At 40.6% G+C, this 21,502-nt stretch overlaps 1 pseudogene; it reads right to left on the reverse strand.

Moving 5' to 3' along the window:
• Window positions 1–421: 421 nt before the first annotated feature.
• LOC119543752 lies at window positions 422–21,165 on the reverse strand (annotated as a pseudogene).
• Between the last annotated feature and the right edge of the window lie 337 nt (window positions 21,166–21,502).

Here is a 21,502-nt window from a genome sequence, read left to right on the forward strand (position 1 = left end):
TTAGCCAAACTCTTTGGGATCATTGGGGGTTTTTTGGCACTAAGATGGGGTCCCTGGCCCAGGTTAGTGAGGATCCCAACCCTCCCACTGCTCTGTGAGCAGCAAGCGTGCTTGAAGGCCATACGAACAGATTTTAAAATCAGGTTTAAGGACTGCCTCACCCATTCCTGGCTATTTAGGGACCATGATCTATTTCGTGGATTCACTGGAGTCCTTTCCCATCTATTCTGTTTTCCTTGTCAGCCTTTGAACCAATGTGCTGCTCCAGTGCAATGTTGTCCAAAGGCAGGCCAGAGGGAAGATTTCAAGGTGAGGCCTGGGCCTTCCAGGAGTGCCTAAACTCTGGTCTCTCTGACCATCCATCCATTCCTTACATGTTCTACAAAATGCAGGAGGCTTTCCTGCCTCAAAGGACCTCAGGTCACCGATGTGCCAGGCAGGAGCAGAGGAAGCAGTTGGGGTGATAACGAGGGGCCCGAGCAGGAGGGGCAGGTGGGCCAGGCAGCTCTGCTGGTCCTTGCCTGAGGCTGTTGATAGAAGCCATGAGTGTGGAAGAAGGTTCCTCTTCAGTTTCTGTGTGCTCTTGTGTCTTACGCTGTGGAGAGTCCAGAACAATGAGATAAGGATAAGGGTGGTAGAAAAACAAAGCACAGCTGAATTGTTTCCTCCGGGAGCCTTATGTTTATCCCTGGCTCTCCTACTCACAATCTTTCTGCTTCTCGGCTTTTATCATCTATTGATTTGAACAAGGAATGTTGAAATCTAAGACAGAGGAGGCTGCTCTTTTGATGGTTAGACATCTCTCCTCCATTTGGTGCTGTCTAGAAATTTGGTTAAAAAAATAGGAGAGGGTGAGAGGAGGTAGAAATAAGGACTAAAATGAGAATGTGTGCTTTTCTTCGGGTTTAATTCATCTGTCCCCCTGTGCATTCTACTTTAAGTAAACCTCAGATATGCAAATCTTGATTTACAAAAGATGTAATTTTAGGTTAAAAAAACATATAAAAGAATTCATCATATTTAGAACACACTCCCTTGGTACATTATAATTGTGAAATTATTATCAAGGAAACCATTAACATACAACTTCTCAGGAGTATGACTGATTGTGGGAAGTGAGCTACCTCAAGAAGGTAAGGGTTAGCTACTCTGAATGCCTGCCCAACTCCTTAGCACAGGGAGATGCTAAGTATCTACTAGATTCATAATTAGGATATTTTGATTTGCTGGACTGCTCTGCATTTCTGAATTTTAAATCACTACTTGCTAGCAAGGCAAAGTTTAAGGCATGAGTCTCAGTATCAGCAGTAGCTAGATGAGCTTTGATGGGACTAAGAAAGATGGAGTTTCCAGAGCTTTGACATTTCATTCTCTTGTTATATAGCAGCTATAAAAAAGTCACTAGCATTTTCCTGTCTTCCTTACTGATACACACCAGCAGTAGGAGAAATGAGGGTCCTAGTCTCATGCCTAATTTGGTAGCTTAACTGGTGAAAGAGGCCATGAGGCACCTCGCGCAATTGGGCTCATGTCAGCAGGTTCACCCAAGCAGAAGTCCTCTGCAGAGGTGATTGAAATGAGGAAATATTTCATGTGAAGTTCCCTTTCTTGAAAAGCCCAGTGTGAAAGATTACTGAAAGACATTTTTAAAGTTATTTCTATAATGTGCATTTGCTGAAAATGGAAGAAAACGACAGACGCTAATGTTTGAATATTATGAAACTCAATGTTGTACACATTAGGACATTTCACATTTAACTTAATGGGTCACCCAGGTGTTCATTGGCCAGTTTGCTTTCTTAAAGTTGGAGACTAATTTTTTTCTTTTGCAGGGGCCTGCTCTGTCCATGGCTTTTTTTTTGTTTTCAATTTACATGTGGAATATTATAGCAGTGAAAATATTACTGATGCAGATTTTATTCCCAGGCCATTGAGTCTATTTAGATATGCCACACTCATAAAAGCTCATGTTTATTGAAGAGGGTTATTAAATTTACTGTAAGATTTCATAAAGACCCTTTTAGGTGAAAAATGCAGGTAGAATGATATGAGTGGATGCTTTATAAGCCTTTTACAAGCAAAAAGAAAAAAAAGTTCTAAATGCAAATGTCTTATGTAGAAAATAAAAGCAATTTGTTTTTCTCATTAAGTGCCAGACAATTGGCTAATGTGAAGATGACAGGTTTTGAGGTCTATGAAACCAGAGCCAGCTTTCTTTAACGGAGGACTGCTAGTTGCTTACATTCTCTGTCAAAATGAGCATTCATTCCAAGGTGAGGCACAGACTTCAGTCTGCCTGGTTTGGGAATGGTTTGATTTGAACCCTAGATATATTTGTTGAAAGGATTGCAATACATTTAGTTAAAAAAAAAAAAAGAAAAAGAAAAACCGAAGAATGTTTCAGAATACAGTCCATAATTAAAGATATTCATCACTATGTTCATTCAAACTGGTACAATAAGAGTATCTCACACTGTTTCTCTTCATTACTATGCAAGGCCAGAGCTTATATTTCTTGATTTGGAATGATGCCAGAGAGTCATTTCAATATTTGAGCTTTATACATTATTATTAATCATGATGATGATGCACTTTTCAATATTCATGGTCCTTCACAACAATTTTATTAACTGTCTCTGCTAACAGCTGGATCAGGTCATAGAAAATTGCTTGCTACTCCATTGCAGGTGAATAAATAGAGGCACAGTGAGATGCGATGACTCCTGGATCCCATGGTGGATTAGTGCCATAGTTGATATGAAAATTCACTGTCTTGTATTTTTAGAACCTGGCACTGAGTCTCCTCTCACATATTCTCTTTTATGAAAATTTATTTTCATATTAGAAATTTCAGGTGTATTTGGGAAACTAAAAAATACCACTAAGTGGCATAGCGTCAGGAAGATAATAGGCTTTCAATAAATATTAGTTGAAGATATGTATGAATTTGAGTGGGAGACTTAAGATTGTCAAAATAATGCTTTGTTTGCATAAAAGTAACATTTTTAGTTCCCTGATGGTAATTGGAATAGGACACCGGTTAGTGGGTAAGTTGGATATATTGTGTGTCTCAGAATTAAGTGATAAATCACTGCAGGATAATAATGAGAGCATATGTCTCCAACAGCTTTTCAGAAAAGGTGTGATGTTCTAAACATAAACTAGTGGACCAAAGAGATAGTGAAGATTTATTTCCTATCTGTTGGCAGAAATAGTTTTCTTCCCTTGGTCTATTAATGATGATGCATTAAAGATGTTTATATAATAACCTCAGTTGAAATTATAAAGCAAATGTACCATAATTAAAATGCCTACAAGCCCTAAAGGACCAAGATCATCCACTTTAATATTATCACAACAGACTGCATTCCAGGAACCTGGCTGTTCCCCAGATATGAGGATGATTTAACAGTGGTAATGCCAAATTGTTTGCGACCACTGACAAGAAAATCACATTATCCCATCAGTTAATCTGTACCCATCCGTGTCCCTGGGTTTCACTACCATATTGCTTTGGAAATTTCTGGATCCTGGTGTCTTGATAAATTCTACTTTAGGTGGTTTAAATACAGTTTGCTCAATTTTTACTTCAAAGTTTAAATATTCTCAATGTCTTTTTTTTTTCCTTTCAAAATTAAGTTGCGCAGATATCGCCATTCACAGAAAATGACAGATTCACAGGAGGAACGTTGCGGGTTGTGGTCCACAGAGCCATCTTTGACTGTCCTTTCCTTCTCTGGTGGCCAAACTGGATGCTGTCCATGTCCTCAAAGACGGGCAGGACAAACGTTTGCCTCTGTATTTGGATTTCCTATCAGTTAATTTATCAGGGGGCCCACTTTTTCAAACTTCTTGGATCTTTAATAATGTAGTAAACCAGGACAAACCAATTTTACTTTTGTTTTTAATGGTGGTATCACAGATGGTGCTGAAAGTCAGAATTCTAAGCTTCACACAAACTGTTTTTATAATGAAAAATTTTCCAACTTGGCTTTATTATCTCGATCCAGTTCTTACCTTTGCTCTGTTCCAATCATTGATCACAGGCTAAAAAAAAGCAGCACTGGATCAATTAACAGCACTGTTACGCCTGAAGGTAATGCCGGAGAGCCCCAGGAGTTTGAGACCTCAACCCAGGGCTGGCGCCAAGAGGGTTCTTGACTCAGTCACAGGAAAAAGTTCAAGGACTAGTCAGTGTGTACAGACAAATAGTTTAATAAGCTTGATGTTGCTGGAGAGCCCTGGGAGTTCTCAGCTGGATGCTGGAGCCCCTGGAGTTCTTGACGGGATGCTGGAGAGTCCGGGAGTCCTCTGAGACCTCGACCAGGGGCTGATGCAGTGAAGGTTTTTGACTCAGCTGCAGGAAAATGTTCAGGTCAGTGTGTACAGCCAAAAATGTTTAATGTGAAAGTACACGTTTGACGGGGGTGAGTGTGGGCATTCTCCAAAGGAGGTAAAGCCCTCTGAGGCTGGGATCCTTTTAAGGGATTGGTGAGCTTGCACTTTTCACCGGTGCTTTCTGGGTGCCGCCCTGAGTGAGGGCTAAGTGTGCAGGGCTAGGTATATGCACGCCCAAAGGAACTTTTTGTCATGGGTCTTAGGGTCACTTTCCCCTCCCTCCTTCCCTATCTAACCTGTCTCAAACGTGTTGCCATATCCAAGGCGTGTGGGGTTGTCCTGGGTCCATGAGGCAAATACCCTTCTAAATCCACATGATGAATTTGGGGATTCATTCAACAGATGTCCACTGAATGCCTATTGTTTGAGAAGCACACTGATGAATTTCCTGGGGCCTCGAGACCGAGTCCTCATGGATGTTAAAAGTCTGCTGTTCTCTCACTAATTAAATGTGCTGGTCTGAGTTTGGGATGGCCTGAACCTAAAATCCCATTCTGATGATGCTGGCAGCTTAGGGAGAACAACATTGAAATAGGGCAGCAGGGGTCACCCATAAAACAGGCGTAACAGCACTCTGCATCATGTTCAGTAAAGTGTTGGGTGAAAGAATGTATTTAGGCTTGTGTGACAGCAGAGTCTACTTGTCCCTGTCACCATATCACCTGCTTTGCCAGAAACACATTTCCAATGACTGAGCACATTATTCACAGTAGATAGGATTAGAATGTTTTCAAGAATCTCTAATGTCCTTCTATTTGTGAATGATTTCCGTAGAAAATTCTGATTTCCAAAGACAAAAACGTGCTTCTTGAAAATAATGGTTGCTAAGGGGCAATTGGGGTTACTTTTGCCATTTGTTTTACCACCACTCCCCCTCAACCATGTTCAAAATAATGAAAGAAAGAAACAAAAAACACATCTATATGCAGGATAAAGAAAACAAAGCCAAATACCCTAAATATAATGTCTTGAAAAAGTCTATTCACAGACCACATTGGTGTGAAATCATTTGGGTCGCCTACTCCCACAAAGACTTGTGCAATTCTCAAGTTTGGAATCACCCATATCTGAAGGTAAGTTTCCCAACACCTTCCTCCCATCATCACTCATTGGCTGTTTGCTTAGTTATAAATAAGAGCATAAAATCGGACAATTGCGGTAAATATGCTCTTATAATTTCTAAAATCCACAAATCTTAGGGAGTTCTCTGGACTGCTTTACTGCATTGTACAAATGAAATGGAGGCTAATGGTAATAGGTACAATAGCTAAGATCCAATGGTTCCTTACTTTGTGCCAGTTACCATTCTAAGGGCTTTTACATATCTGCTCATTTAATACAATCACTCTCTGAAGTAGATGCTATTATTATCCCCATTTTATAGATAAAGAAACTGACGTACAGAGCTGTTTGGTAATAGCCCACAATCACAGGGCTGCAGTATCCGCCCAGATAATCTGGCTCCAGAGCTTGCATTACTAACCTACTCAACTATATCCTCTTTATAAAATCATTCAATTGCTTTGCAATTGCTCATGTTTTACAAATCTGGAAGTTCACAGTGAAATAATGTCTACATGCACTCATCATTTCTTTGGAGCTTAATCTTTTTGCTTAAAAAGTTCTCCTTTGAATATATGCACATGGCAAAAAACTTAAAGGATGCAGAGGGATACAGTGAAAAGTTTCTCTCCCACTCCTGTTATCTTTGCTTTCCCTAGTTAGAGGCAAAAACCCTGTCCCCAGTTGCTTGTGTATCCTCTCAGAGATATTCCATGCACATACAAGCTTATATTTCAAATCCCTTTTAAAAAATGGTGAACATTTTAAACAGACAGTTTAGCCTGCTCAAATCAGTGATACCAAATGTGTCCTGAAAAATCAAGATACCCAGACACTTGGATAATCATATTGTTGGGCATATTGGCAAGGACAGCTCATGCTTATGCTGTCCCTAACTTACAGGAAGCACAGCCAAGAAGGTTATAAATGTGACACATTTGGTCTACTGGGGACAAGGCAGACAGTGTTCTAAGCCCCTGATCATTGCTATTGCAGCATCACTGAATTGTGCCAGCAGAACCTGTTTCAAAGACAGTCTGCCCCAGAAGAGACACATACATTATGCCCATGAGGATACCAAATTCCAGGTAAGATGCAAATGAATGAAAAAAAATTAAAAATTTAAAAAACCAACCTTTTTTTTGTTTTTGAAAGTGTATTGTTGATCTAGCAAATCCACTTTTGGAAATTTATCCAAAGACTTAGCTACATGGATGTTCATGACAATCATTGGGGAACAAACCTCAATAACCACAATGGAGGCTTAAGTAAGTATATAACATTGATTCAGTAGAAAATCATGTACCCTTTAAGAAGATGACAAAGAATATTAAATGATATAGAAAGATGTTTATAATATATGGCTAAGCAAAAGGAGCCATATATAGAGAAGCATGTATACAGGAAAACATACATTTATATATCGAGAGTATGGGAAGAGGTCATATGTGAGAACATTATTTATAACAAATGTTAATCCTTGTTTCTTGGTGGAAATGGGTGATTTTCATGACTTTTTTGTTGCTTATTTCAAAATTTAAGAATCTAAATATTTTTATTTGTATTGAAAATATTTTTTAAGCCTAAAAATGATTAATGAATTCTTGAGTAACCAGTTGCAGATTATTCACTAACCAGTTATTTAAATAGTTTCTTCTTGGGTACAATCTAATATTTTTTCAAACATCTGCTAGCTTGTCTCCCTTCTACCTTTGAAATTGAACCTGTTCATGATCCACTGATTAAAATAACATGTGACCCTTTGCAATGTCTTTGGATTGTTATCTAGCAGGCAATTAATATTTTTAATTTAGATGTGTTGCCTGAGCTCCTTTGAACAGTCCCCAGACTTTCAGTTTAGCCTCGATGATAATAATAAAAATAGCTAACATTGCTTAGACGCTCAGCTGGGCAAAGTGAATTATAAGCGGGATCTCACGCAATCCCTAAGAGGCACCGACTATTACTCTGAACTTTTTATAGAAGTGGAAACTGAGGCACAGAGACATTATGCCCTAAGTTATAAAATTGATCAAGTAGAGGAGCCAGGATTCTAGAACTTGGGCTCTTAGTATAAAAAGCTATGCTGCCATCTGTAAGATTGCCCCATCTCAGATTTGATGAGCTGAGGATTTTAAAGCATCTTATAAATACCACTTTGTAGACAATGAAACTGAACCAGGAAATGGGCGATGTGTACATGCCCAGGAAGGCAGTCCAAGGAAAGGCAGACACAGTTCAGCATCCCCTGGGCCTCATCTCTGCACTATGGCACTGTGATGAGATAATGAGAAAGTGATTTTTGAGGCAATAATGGAGAAGACGGAAATCTTCCCACCTCATCTTGCTTATTGCTGATTGTGCACACAACACTTGCCCATCAAGATCATTTTCAAAAGATGATTACTTCCATGTGCCCTGGCCTGCAGGATTTAAATATGTGGGCAGTGGCGGTAAGAGCTATAATTGTTCTTAATGGGAAAAATATGCAGGTAATGACTTGGATGATCATGTATCTGTAATGTACAAGTTCCAAAGCCCAGTGAAGTAATTAAGCAACCTGCAAACATGTGGGGGGAAAAGCTTGAAAGGAAAAGAATCAGAGTAATGCTTCTTTTGAATAACTGGCAATTTTCTTAAAGAGGAGCCATAAAAAGAAGAAAAACTCTTTCTAAAAATATAGATATATAGATATCTATTCATTGCATAGGCAAATATTCCTATACCTCGCAGAGTACTGTTTGTTTGGGGCCACTTTTTCCAAGTTTTAAGTTGAAAGAATAGGTTTGGTTCTTTATGGAATATGAATTTGCACTTTGTCCTTATAGCGTGCTTTCCCATATATTATTCCATCTCATGCTCAAGAGAGGCAGTGTGAGGTAGCATGCCTAGATTGGATGTTCTTAGTGTGAATCTACCTCTTCTATTTACTCAGTGGTGGATCTTACTTAGGTTCATCACTTATTCTCTTCTTTAGGGTGATGATTCCCTCGTCATGAGTTGGGTTGTTGGAAGATTCAAAGATTATGAGAAAGTGCTTTATCTTGACAGAGCAGTGAGCTGTACACCTATTAAATGGAGCCATCACTATTGTTACAGCTATAGGACTCACAATGACTTGTCCGAAGGCACAGAACTGACTCGGGCAGAGGACTCAGATTTTTGGTTGTTATTGATCACAGGATGGTGTGTTCCTAAAAAAAATGGGGGGAGGGGGGTGGAAGAAAGAGGGTTTGGTGGTTGATATGGTGATCCCATGATCAGCCTAAAGTTGTTCAGAGCATCAATAATATGATGTTTTCTAAAAATGAGCCCTTTCAAATTGGTGGATGTAGAGAACCCATTTGTAACATGTATAACAATTGAATCCAGGGGGGTACTTTCGAGGAGTGCTAACCAATATATTAGTTTTCTGAAGGATTTATGGAGTAAAAGGCAGGGAGGAAATGGCTAGATTAGAGCTGTCTGGGGAACAATTAGCAGCACTTACCGACTATTAAAGCACTTTGTCCTTAGAAAACGACGACAGAGAAATTCGGAGAGAAAGGTTTCTTTTCCCTTTTGAATATTCGGGGTCTCTGATGTCAAATACAAGGGACGTTGCTGTGAAGCTTTCAGGGGTTTGTCAAATGATTAATTCATGCTGCAGCGTTTAAGTTTCTATACAATAGTGTCTTGTATTATGATTTTCTCACTGCCACGAACAGAGCAGCTTCAGGCCAAACCGGGGTTTTAAGGTTTTAAAGGCCAACAAAAAATACTGAAGGTGGCCCAGTAGGTGGCAGCCTCCCCTCTGAGTTAACTTCTTGCTCTTCTCTAGCTAGATGTTTCGGGGGAGGATTCTGGCTTTATTTATGTTTTAAAAAGTCTTCCCTTTTTTTTGAGGTACACTGGGGAAAATGGTGAGTAAGGAAGACGTGGCCTTAAAACTTCCCTCCCTCTCCTATCCATGTTGGGTAATTATGTGTCGGCTTCTACATAACTGTAGATTGAGTGTTCTTTGTTGTCTGAGGCTGAGCAGATGCTGCGTCTCTCTCCACTGTTGGATGTTTTTATCATTTTGCTTTAGTTTGTAAAAGCTACTGGCAATCTTTGGATAAAAAGGCAAATAGATACACCACATTCACAGACAGAAACTCTTTAGATTTTGAAAAAAATTTTATTAATGTTAATTTCCATCTGGGTGAAAAAAATTCCTGTACCACCATCCCTCCCCTTCCGAGCACCTGTGAACACTGACCCAGGGTTTGTGGCTGTAGCAGCTCGTTACTGGTCCTGCGTGCTCACCTTTCTCTCTGATGTTCACACTCTCTGTCCACCTGCAGGGGGACACCTGCCCCACCCCTGCTCACTACGGGGCCAGCTGGTCCATCTGCTGCATCTGGGTTGTGGGTCCAGCTTCTATGGCTAATCCACTGTGTCTACATTTCATGGATAAAGCAAAAAAGGGAGCTGGGCAGGCTAGGGGGAGGGAGAAGAAAAGCTGACATTTATTCACTCTCTTTTGTAGCAGGCATTTATACTAGGTACAGGTTATGTCATTCCTACAAAAATGTGAGGGGGTTGGGAACAGAATTGGTATCTTCTTTAATTTAGGGATGAGGAAATGAAGGCTCAGAGGTTAAATAACTTACTAAATATCACTCAGCTGGTAAAATGCAAAGCAAGGATATGAAACAGGAGCTTTACATTAGGGTTGTTCAAATTTATTTCTGATCCCCCCACCCCATTTTAAACATGTTTTGGCATTTATCCCTGGGCTTTGTAGAACAAGTGTTTTGTTACCAAAACACACCTATTGCAAACTCCTTCTGCCCTAGAATGATGTATTTTATCTTTTTCAGATAAAACCTTGAAGAACCAGCAATACACAGTCTTTCTTAACTTAAACCTAAGCCACATTTACCCTAGGATTCAGATTTGGGTAGATATCTCTAGAGATCTTGCTGGGCTAATCTTCAAGGGTCCATTTGCATGAGGGTAGAGGAGAAGCCCAAATTTGGTCCAAAGATGTGCCTAGAGGTTACAGGGGAAGGGGCAGCAAGAAAGTTTGTTTCTTAGATTTCTTCTAGCCCAGTCTCAGTGGTAGAAAGTGGAGGCTGAAAATAAAATCTGAAAGAATTGTTTGAACACTCAGCAAGACATGGGGAGCACAAGATATTGGGGGCTTGTGTTACAAACAAAGTAAAAAAGGTATGGAGGGGTCATGTTTCCTCATTTCATCAACTTCCAGGTGTATGGTGCCAGCCATATCAGTTTTGACTTGGACTCTGGTGTAGCATCAGCGAATGAGAATGGGTAGTCTCATCTTGCTGCATGGACTGCAGCCAGAGAAATGCTGTTTTGGGTTATTGAGAGGGTGCAGTGGAGAAACCGTAGCTATTCTAGGAAGAGATAATGGCCAAATGTTTTGTGATGGGCTTGGAATTTTAAGGCAGAGGTTCTGACAGAGTCTCAAATTATACCATGAGGGCATCTACTCAAAAGTCAACTCTGGTTCTCACCCATTTAATGGGTCCCCTGAGGTGAGATTCATGAGGAGGTAATGAGCAGACAAGAAATCTTGCTTAATTAGGTCTTCGGTTTATATTAACATGATATTAACATGATCTGTATTCCCTCTTATTCCCCCTCCCTGCCATCTAGCCAATTTCTGAAGGGCAGAGTAATTAGTAGGAGAAAAAGGGACAGACTTCATCCAGGCTTGGTGGAGGGAGCATGGGCAATGCTTTTTCCAAAATAACTTCTGGAGAGAGGAAGAGGTGATTGTTGCTGCCTTCAAGTATTTGAAGACCTATTTTGTGGAAGATTAGATTTGCTTTGTATGCCTCAAGAGGTAAACTTGGGCCACTGAATAAAAGTTACAGGGAGAAGGGGTGGAAATCTCCCTGGCAATGCAGGATATGACTCCCGGGGATGAATCTGGACCCGGCAAAGTGGGATTGAGAATATCTTCTCGACCAAAAGGGGGATGTGAAATGATGCAAAATAAAGCTTCAGTGGCTAAGAGATTTCAAATGGAGTCGAAAGGTCACTCTGGTGGACATTCTTGTGCACTATATAGATAACACTTTTTAGGTTTTAATATATTATATTAATAGAAGTAAATACTTGAAACTACCAAACTCCAACCCAGTAGCCTAGACCCTTAAAGACAATTGTATAACAATGTAGCTTACAAGGGTGACAGTGTGATTGTGAAAACCCTGTGGATCACACTCCTTTTATCCAGTGTATGGATAGATGAGTAGAAAAATGGGGACAAAGCCTAAATGAAAAATGGGTTGGGATGGGGGTGGGGTGATCTGGGTATTCTTTTTTATTTTTATTTTTTATTCTGATTCTGATTTTTCTGGTGTAAGGAAAATGTTCAAAAATAAATTGGGGTGATGAATGGCCAACTATAAGATGGTACTGTGAACGGTTGATGGTACACCATGGATGATTGTATGGTATGTGAATATTTCTCAATAAAACTGAATTAAAAAAAAAGTTACAGAGTGAAAGATTTCAGTTTGATGTAAAGAAGAACTTAGAGCCTGTCAAAGCCATGCAGAGATGAAATGGGTTGTTTTGAGAGAGAATGACTTCTCTGCCATAGGACATGTCCAAGCAGCAATCAGAAGCCACCTTGTTGGATTATCCTAGAAAGGTAGAGTAAGAGGATTAGAGTAGGTGAGCTTTAATGTTGTTTCTACCCCTGAGATTCTGAGATTCCATGATCATGTAATTAGACTGTCTATGCATCAAGCAATTTAATTTTTTTTTAAGTAAAAACCTGTTCTTATGGCTAAAAGAAGTGACCTGATATCCCAAATAAAAGAAGAAAACTTAGGCTTTCCTGATTCTTGAATTCAACATTGGAAGGCCTCAAACCCCGTTTCATGGGTTGAAGAGCTCACAAACCTGCCTAAGACTCCCCCTAATTCCCAATTGTCTTGAGATGCTGCTTCTGAGAGGAAGTGCACTGTCTCTGTTCCGTTCCTGAGTCACCCTCATACAAAGATTAGCTGCTTCACTGATGAGCTACTCACAACAAGCATTTTGTGAGTTTTGTGGCATTTACTTACGCTCTGTAAGTTACAGGATGAATGTTCCATCATCTATCTCAGAGCTTCCCTTCATGTCCTGGTGATGTTACTCTCTTATTGTCCTTTCTCTTTGCTTGAACAAGGAACAAATTCTTCATACAGATCAACTCTGTACACCTGGTCTTTTAAGAATCTGGTCTTCTAACCTGTACTAGTCAGGATAGGCAAGATAGAGCTGCCATAACAAATTAACTTTAAAACCTTAGAGGCTAACATAAGAAAACTTTATTTTCTTCTCTATTGGTGTATATTCAATACGGGTGATCAAAAGGTTCTGCTCCACAGAGCCACTCAGGGACTCGGGCTGATGGTGCTCCACCGTCTCAACACAACAAGCACTCCTATATGCACCTATCTCAAAGTGGTACACCATGTCCCTTCTCACAGACCGTGGGTTAAAAGAGGCTCCACAGGGGCTTGGAAATACAGGGAAACTAGGATATGTGGTGAGCATTACTGTTTCTGGCTCTACCTGAAGTAAGAATTTTTCCAATAGAGCTCTCTCCCCAAAAGAAATTCTCATACTTGCTATTAAAAGAGTATTTTCTCCTTTGACTTACATTCTTATTCTCAACTTAATGTTGTCACCATTCAGCAATCCTTTCTAAGATAAATCCTTCAGTTAAGAAGTTAAGAACTCTGCTGGGCTGAGGTTATATTTATGTTTGTCGTCCATCGTAAGGTGCACCATTTGTAGAGTTAACACGAAGCTACACTATCCAAAGGCAATACATTAGACCAGGCTGTAGTCACAAATTTTTCTAGTTCAGAAAGAAAGTAATTATAGAGACAAGGTCTTCATTCTTTTAGTTTCACTATGCCTGTATCTTTGGGGCTAGGACTTTCTTAGCTCAATCTAAGATAGCATTGTTTTGCATGTCAATATTTCCACTATCCATGAATGAATTATTTACATCTAGTTAAAAGATGCTTAAGGATTTTTATTACTTCTGACAAAGTTGATGATAGAAGAGAGATATTCTAATTTAGGTTTTAATAGTTTCCTAAATTTGGTCTCTGTCTTCCAGAGACTGTAATTCACTCTAAAAAGCTCAGGTTTTAGACTTTTTTTTTTCTTCTCTCTATCAGCAGTATGTTTATGGCTATGGAATGTACTTTGCCTCTCATTTTTCCATAATTGCTATTTCTAGTCTGTGATGCCAGTTAGAATATTTTGTCAATGAGGCTTTTCATCCCTCCCCCCACTTTTTTTTTAAAATTTGCTTTTAATTTAGGCTGTCCTTCCCCTAGTCTACTGCTATGCACATTTCTTGTAAACTTTTTAGAAGATAAACTTGTTCATGGACAGGGTGCCTCAGGCAGTTCCTATAAAATGCTGAATGTCAACACGAATGAGAAATATCTTAGGAACATATGCTATCTCAAAGTGCCACATTCATGCCAAAAACAAAAGCACAGTGATCAACCAAATAAAACCAGATGGAGCAAGACCACCCACCAAATAAAAAAATGTGGTGAGAGCATTTTTAATATTGCTTTAGTAGGTCATAAATGGTGGAGCTGGAAGTGCTATTAGTCTCTGACCCAGGTCTCTCTGCCAACCGTGAGGACACCAAGACCCAGAGGGAAAAGAGACTTGCCCGTGGCCACAGTGAGACTTCTAAGGGCCGAGTGTGGGTTTGGTGTTGACTGACTCAAACATTATGACCCACAAAATCACAAGTGTGGCTATAACGAGAAGGCTGAGAGATGAAGGACCAGGCAGGCACCTGCCGTCTTGACTCATTCATCCCTTTTCTTAACAAAGATTTGTAGAATGCCTACTCTGTGGCAGGTGCCACACAGGTACTAGGGACTGACTGAGAACAAGACAAAATCTCTGTCTTTGAGGAGCTTACTCTCGGTTTTTCCAACATTGAATCTAATGTCATTACTCATTCAGGGCCAGGCCTGAGACACATAGACATTCCTCTTTACAGAATTTAGGCTTTCTAGGCCTTCCTCCCCCAGACATGCTCCCTTCTTCTGCCCGAAACGCTCATCATCATGTTGACATCTCTGCTTTATTGCAGCATATCCTTAAAATTGAGGAAACTTATATTGAACAAATTTTTTTGTAAACAACTTATGTATAAATTATTTTGCAAAATGCAGGATTCTGCGGTGAAGGCACACAGGAGAGGCAGAATGGGTATAGGCAGGGGAGGAAAAAGTTAAGAGCAGGGGATTGAGGGGCTTTGAGGGATGCCAAGTTTGGGGATGTGGTGAGATGCATCTGAGAAGAGAGGAGAATCTTAAAGGGGAGCTGGAGGGTCCCAGTGGGAAATAGAACTCAGATGGTTCAAGAGGCCTTAATGAAAGTAATGTGTACAGAAATGGAGGCAGTATAAGGGAAAGAACAAAGTTTGTTGAGGCACCCAGACCCCAACTTGGTTGAGACAGTAAACAGGACCTTAAATTCACCCAGAGAAAAGTGATCCATATGCTTGGCTGGCCCCAAGGGCAACTTCCTCTCTTACCTCATGAGGACTTGAAGCCAGACTCAGCATTTCCTCAAATTTATCATAGAGGATCTGTTTACACTAAAATTTTAGTGAACAATGCAGACTTTTTTTTTTTTTGTGAAAGAAATACCACAGTTTATTGACAACTACAAATATTTTTGTTGCAAGTTGAAACTACATGCCTTCCAGAAATCAAAAGCAGCAGCAGGTGTGTGCACTGATGCTTTGGAGGTGCTGCAGGGCTTGAATTGGAAATGGGTAAGACAGGGTCAGACACATGGGGGAGAGGGAAATGGGGAAGGGGCAAGTTCAAAAGCCCAGAAGGTATCCTCCAACTCATTTCCCCAAGCCACGCAGGCCATGGCCTCAGCTCAGCAGTCTCTCTTCAGTGGTCTGGCTTCCGAAACAAGACTTCAGTGCAAATTCACACACACGCACACACACACACACACACACACAAACATAGCCCCAGCCATGGGCCAAATGAGCTCTCAGTCATCCAGAAATGCTTGTAAGGGGGTGGATATTTTCTTCCAGTGTTGTATCTATGAGACTCATATCCACTCGGGTGTTGGAAAGGGGTGGCTGATACGTTCACTCTGACGTTCACACCATGCTGCTTGGAAGAGGTCGGAGCCACAGGGAACACAGCAGGCCCATACTAGGAAGGTACTAGGGAGGCCTGGGACCCCCCGTGGTAAGGCAGGCTGGTGTAACTGTAGCCAGGAGGCAGCGCTGGGCTCAGGAGTGTCTGCTGCGTGGTGTGGTGAGTCTGCATCTGGTTCTGTTGGGGTTGGGCCAAGGTTGTGGCCGGGGCTGGGTGGGGAGGCATCCTCACGGCCGAATTTTGTGAGGTCACCAGAATAAGGGTTGCCGGCCAGGTTACCATCCCTCCCAGTCAGTGGAGTGGTAGGTGTGGGGAATGGGATGCTGTAGTAATCCAAAGGAAACCTTGTCAGAGCATCTGCGAGTCATCATAACCATATATTTGTGGTGGGTAAGCATGTAACAGCCCTGGAGCCGTAATATATGGATTAGGCAAGAACAGCGGGACCTCAGGAGGGAGGTTGGGAGGAGCTTTTCCAGAAGTTGTAGCAACTGAGATTAGAGTCGAGGCTGTGATGGTGGAGCTGCTGCCAAGGCTGATCCCAGGCTAGTGCCACTGTTGAGACTGGAGGAGACACTGACCACTGGGGGAGATGCAGAGAATGTGCTAGATGAGGTGGAGAAAGTGCTTGGGTGCAAAAGAGTGGATGTTGAAGTGCGCCCAGAAGATGATGATGATGAAAGGATATTCTGCTGAGTAGATAACGTGCTGCTGTGTGGTGTGGTGGTATTATTCGGAATCTCCTCACTATGGCTCAAACCACCCAAGGAGAATGAGTGCTGATTGGTTGTTGTCAGTAAGGAAGCTGCAGATACTGTTTCACTCGGGGTGGGGATGCTAGAAGTGGAAGATGAATCAGATTTCACTGCAGAGCCCGCAGCACCTTCAGCAGATTGCATGGTCTCTAACTGTGTGGCCTGCACAGAACTGAAGCCATTCTGGTAATAAGAAACAGAAGAGCAAGAACAGACAAACTCAAGTGAATGGTGCAGGTTAGCAATGACTTGACTTAATTTCGGTCAACAAACCCTGTGTGACCCAAGGCCACTGAAGGCACCTGGCCCTAACTGCTGAAGACATCCCAAACCTGAAATAGATGCAGGAAAGTCCCAAAGTCCAAACCCATTTTGATCCTTGGGGAAAACTGGGAGTGACACAGTTCAGCCAAACCACCTATTCTGCTGGCTGCATCTAGTGGTCATTCCACGTCTCCTCTCGCATATGCTGTCCCCCTCACCAAGCCAAGACACAGCAAGGTGAGGTCTACTGATATGCACAAAAATGCACATTTCACTGAAGGTTTCATAGGAAATAGTGAAGAAGTGATTTACATTGCACATGCAACCGTAATTCATTAAAACAATTCCCTTAGGCTTATCTCATTTCTCAAGTCTTTCATTTGGCCACTGGCCATAAAATCAGCTTCCCCCTTACTCTATGCAAGCCATATTCTTGGCAAGGCTATCATAAATACTGGTGAATACTTTGGGAGCTGGACAGAGGCGGGTTGTGGCGGTTTATGATAGCAGTAGGTTCCTGACATCAGATTACAAGGGCTCTCTAATCATCTCCTCTAATGTCTTTTTATTTTTAAATTTTATTTATGCACATTCCATATCCACCAAACATACACTCCCCCTCTAATATCTTTAATGCTGTCTGGTATTCATAGGGTAAAACCAAGACCTTTGTGTGTTTTTCTCTCCAGTTGTGCATTTTATTCTCATCTTCTTTCCTACCTCCATTCTTGTCAGATTATCAGGAAACAATTTCTTGTTTCCTGACAATAAGAAAGTGGATAACTGTAGTTGCCTTTTCTTTAACTGCTTCAGTGGTTTCGTAGGTGAGAAATCATATTTAGGTTTCAGCTCCAGTGCTCCTGGAGACTCAGGGTTCAAGCTGTCAGCAGCCATTCACAATAATTTCCCCACATCCTTGCTGCATAAATGCTTAAATAATATAGCAGAAAAGTCTGCTAAAAATGTAATTACATAAACATTATAGTACTGGGTGGCGGGAGGTGGGGGTTGTTTTAGTTTCCTAGGCTGCTCCAGAAAATACCATGCAATGGGTCAAATTAAACAATGGGAATTTATTTGCTTACAGTTTGAGGCTGGGAAAAAGTCCAAATCAAGGTATCATCAAGGTGATGCTTTCTTCCTGAAGACTGTGGTGTTCTGTGGCTAGCTGCCAGCAACCCTTGGTCCTCTATTTGTCATGGCATGGGACATGGCAGCGTCTTCTGGTCTCTCCGTTCTCTTCTGGGTTCCGTTGATGTACAGCTTCTTGCTTCCTGTGGCTTTCTCTCTCTCCCTGTCTGAATTTCATTCTGCTTGTAAAGGACTCCAGTAATAGGATTAAGACCCATTATGACTGTGGTGGGCTACACCTGAACTGAAGTAGCTTCATCAAAAGGTCCTGCTTACGATGGGTTCACACCCACAGGAATGGGATAATTTAAGGACATGTTTTTCTGGGGTGCATACAGCTTCCAGCCATCACAGGGGTCTACCATTTGTAGGTGCTTACCGTGGTTTTAAATGTATCTTCTCATTTAATTCACCCAACACACTTCAAGATATTATTATCATCCACGTTTAACAGTTGAGGAATCAGAGGTAGAGAGAAGTTAATTCATTTGTCTTGGCCATAGAGCTAACAAATAGTGAAACTTAAAATCAATTACATGCCTGTTAGAAGCATAGCTGTGGCTGCTTGTGTGTGTATGTGTGTGCATGTGTGCATATGTGTGTGTGTGTGTGTGTGTGTGTGTATTTGGCAGGAAGGGAAGAGACAGAGCAATTACACGCCCCCCCCAACATATTCTTCAAAAGATAGAAGATGGAACAGTGAAGCAAGACAGAGATATGTAGAGAAATAACCTATTTGAAATAATTATTTTAATGATTTTTATTGCTAAAAAAAGTCAATGTTTGTACATTGAAGAAAATTAGAAAATACAGATTAACAAAACAAGAAAATGAAAACATCATGTTCCTACCCTGCAAAGATTACCCATTTATGCCTTAGACCATAAACTTTCATGTCAATATGTACGTACGAATTTTTATGGACTGAGATCATACTCTACATACTGTTTTGTAATCTGCTTCTTTCAACAAACAATCATAGTGTTTCCTTCACAGTGGTTTTGCTCGCTGTCTCCCCCATCAAACTATGTGTGTGCAACGACCCACTCCTGTCTGGCTCTGCCTCCAAGCTTTCTTCTCCTAATGTTAGAATCTGGGCATGTTATTTTTACGTAGCATCCTATAAGCAAGATTTTTCACCTTTTCTAAGTATAAAAATAAAAGTCAAGGTATTTGAACAATGAATTAGATTTAGATTAGATATCATACATTTCTTATCTGGAATCCAAATTGTGTATATACGCATGGGTATGTCTTCACTGTAGATTAAGGAGAAAGAGATAAATGACAAATAAATTGTCTGATACCAGGATTCAGCCTCTCTGCTTATCCTACCTAAAGTTACAGTTCTGTTCAGTGATAAGTAATGTGGAAGATTATGACTCAGGGCCTTCCAAGTTCTGACATGACTTCTGAACCGTTGCAAAACAAAGATTCATGTATATCAGGGTATTTTAGGGTTAGATTTAGGAGGAATTATTACATTATTGCAGGTATTTAAAGGACAACATCTCACTATTTTCTTACATCACTTCCTGAAAGACAGAGATGTTTCTTGTGTGGGACAAGCTTCTCTTTTTGCAAGGTAAAGTAAACATTGAGTCATTGCTTTGTCTTGCTGGTATTCTACTTCACTTAGCATCTTTGGAACATTGTTTGCCTTCCTCAAACTTAGCACCTTCTTTTTTTAGGTTTTATTGATTGAAAAAAAGTTACCTCTGAAATTTCTTTGGGTTGATGGGTAAATTTCTTATGGAAATTTGTTTTCATGTTAAAAACCATAACACATATCCCAACTGAGGATCACCATGCCTAATCAACAGTGTGCCAATGTAGAGCAATTGGTAGCTGATGCTCTTTATGATGTTTTCAAATATTTAGCCATTGATATTTTATTAATCTGTGCACAAGACTGGCTAATTACTTTTGCAACTTTTTCTTGAAGGCTTTATATTTTATTGTGTTTCAATTCTTTATAAATTAGCAAGGATAATAGCAACAGGTATAAGGAAGGGATAATAAAACCTATGTAATGAGGGGTTTCCTAAAGAATAAACTGAGATGATATGCAAAATGTCTAATATACATCTAGTCAGAGTAGGCAATAAATGTCAAAAACTTTTTTAAAAAGACTACAGAGCATATACAAGGACCTTTGATGCAGAAGATCAGGGGCTTGAAGCTGGATGCTGTGATTCCAGGGTCAGTCAGTGCACTTTGCTCTCACTATGTAGTTTTTTTGGTACCTCGGTACTCGACTGCTTTGAAACTCATCGACATGCTGTCCCGGTACTCATTTGTTTGGTACTTGGTGCGTAAGCATCAGTTGCCTCTGGACTCACTACCCTTTCCAGCAGAAACAAAGGGTCACGCATTAGTCACGCAGTAGCTCTTGCCCTGTGCACATCCCCTTGTGGTCTTAAAAATTGCTCTCTTTTTTTCTCATCATGAGTCCTAAGAAAATGAGCAGTGATAGTGCTGAGCAGAAAAGAAAATTGCTTTGCACCATCATTGAGCAAAAAAAGAAAAAATAGGCAAATATGAGAGTGGTATTCACATTACTGATGTTGCTGGGGAATACGGTATGCCTAGAACAATGGTCTCCACCATCATTAAGAATAAAGAAGTGATAAAAAAGGCTGATGCTGAGGAGTTAGTGGAGGAATATTGTGAAGAGCTCAGCACTGAGGAACTGCAGAAACTGTAGAAGGAGCAGCAACAGGAGGTGGCTGAAGACATTTCTTCAGGTAAGGAGGAGATAAGGGAAGATGTCCCCAGTTCCTTGACAAAAGAAATGTGTTCAAAATGGGCAGAAGTTCAAAACTTTGCAGAGAAGTACCATCTGGACAAAGGTCTGACAAGCAGAAATGCGAATTCATTGAATTACCAAACAATTTCACATTTTCGAGGAATTCTGAAAAGAAGACAGAAGCAGTCCTCATTGGATGAGTTTTAAGTGAAGGTGACAAAGAGTGTGTCAGAGCCTGTGGAGCAAGTTGAGAAAAGGCAGAAAAGAGGAAGAACACCTGAAGTGCAAGTGCCCGATGTTCTATTGGAGGGGGACTCTCCTTCCAAGCAACTCTCCATGTACCTTCTCCTCCTACCATCCCATTAGACCATGGGCTCTTCTCTGCACAGGTAAAGTGGAGTTTTTATTTTATTTAATCTAAGTATTTGTTAATTTTTAGGTTTATTTCTCATGTAGAGTAATGATATATGACCATATCTTTTTACACATTTCCTTTAAAATGTCATTGCCTTTGGTTTGGGAACATATTAAATTTATTGACATTATTCCTTATGGGAAAAATTTGTTTGGTACTCATCATTTTTGGTACTCATTGCACCTCCTGGAACCAATTTATGAAGAGTACCAAGGTACCACTGTACATTCTCGAAGGAGATTGTGAAATTTCCTTGTCCCATGTTGTAAACACCAGATGCAGGTTTTGGACCTGGAGTAGTTAGGGGCAGCCTTGCCTTTTGGGGTGGGATAAATAGGACAAAAGGGGCTGTGGATCAAGAGATTCCTCTCTTCCCTTTCAGTCTTACGATGTCTTAAATGTGTCACAAAACTCAACCAAATGAGAAAACTTTCTCCTCAACTGGGGTTGGTCAGATATTATCTCCCCTTTCCTCCTCAGAAAAAAACCCCACAACTTTAGGGTGTTGTGGTGGCATATAGCTATGTACTCCAGAAAAGCATGTTCTTAAACTTAATCTATTCCT

Source organism: Choloepus didactylus, chromosome 9 (assembly GCF_015220235.1).
Source record: "Choloepus didactylus isolate mChoDid1 chromosome 9, mChoDid1.pri, whole genome shotgun sequence".
In the NCBI taxonomy this organism is placed as follows: domain Eukaryota; kingdom Metazoa; phylum Chordata; class Mammalia; order Pilosa; family Megalonychidae; genus Choloepus; species Choloepus didactylus.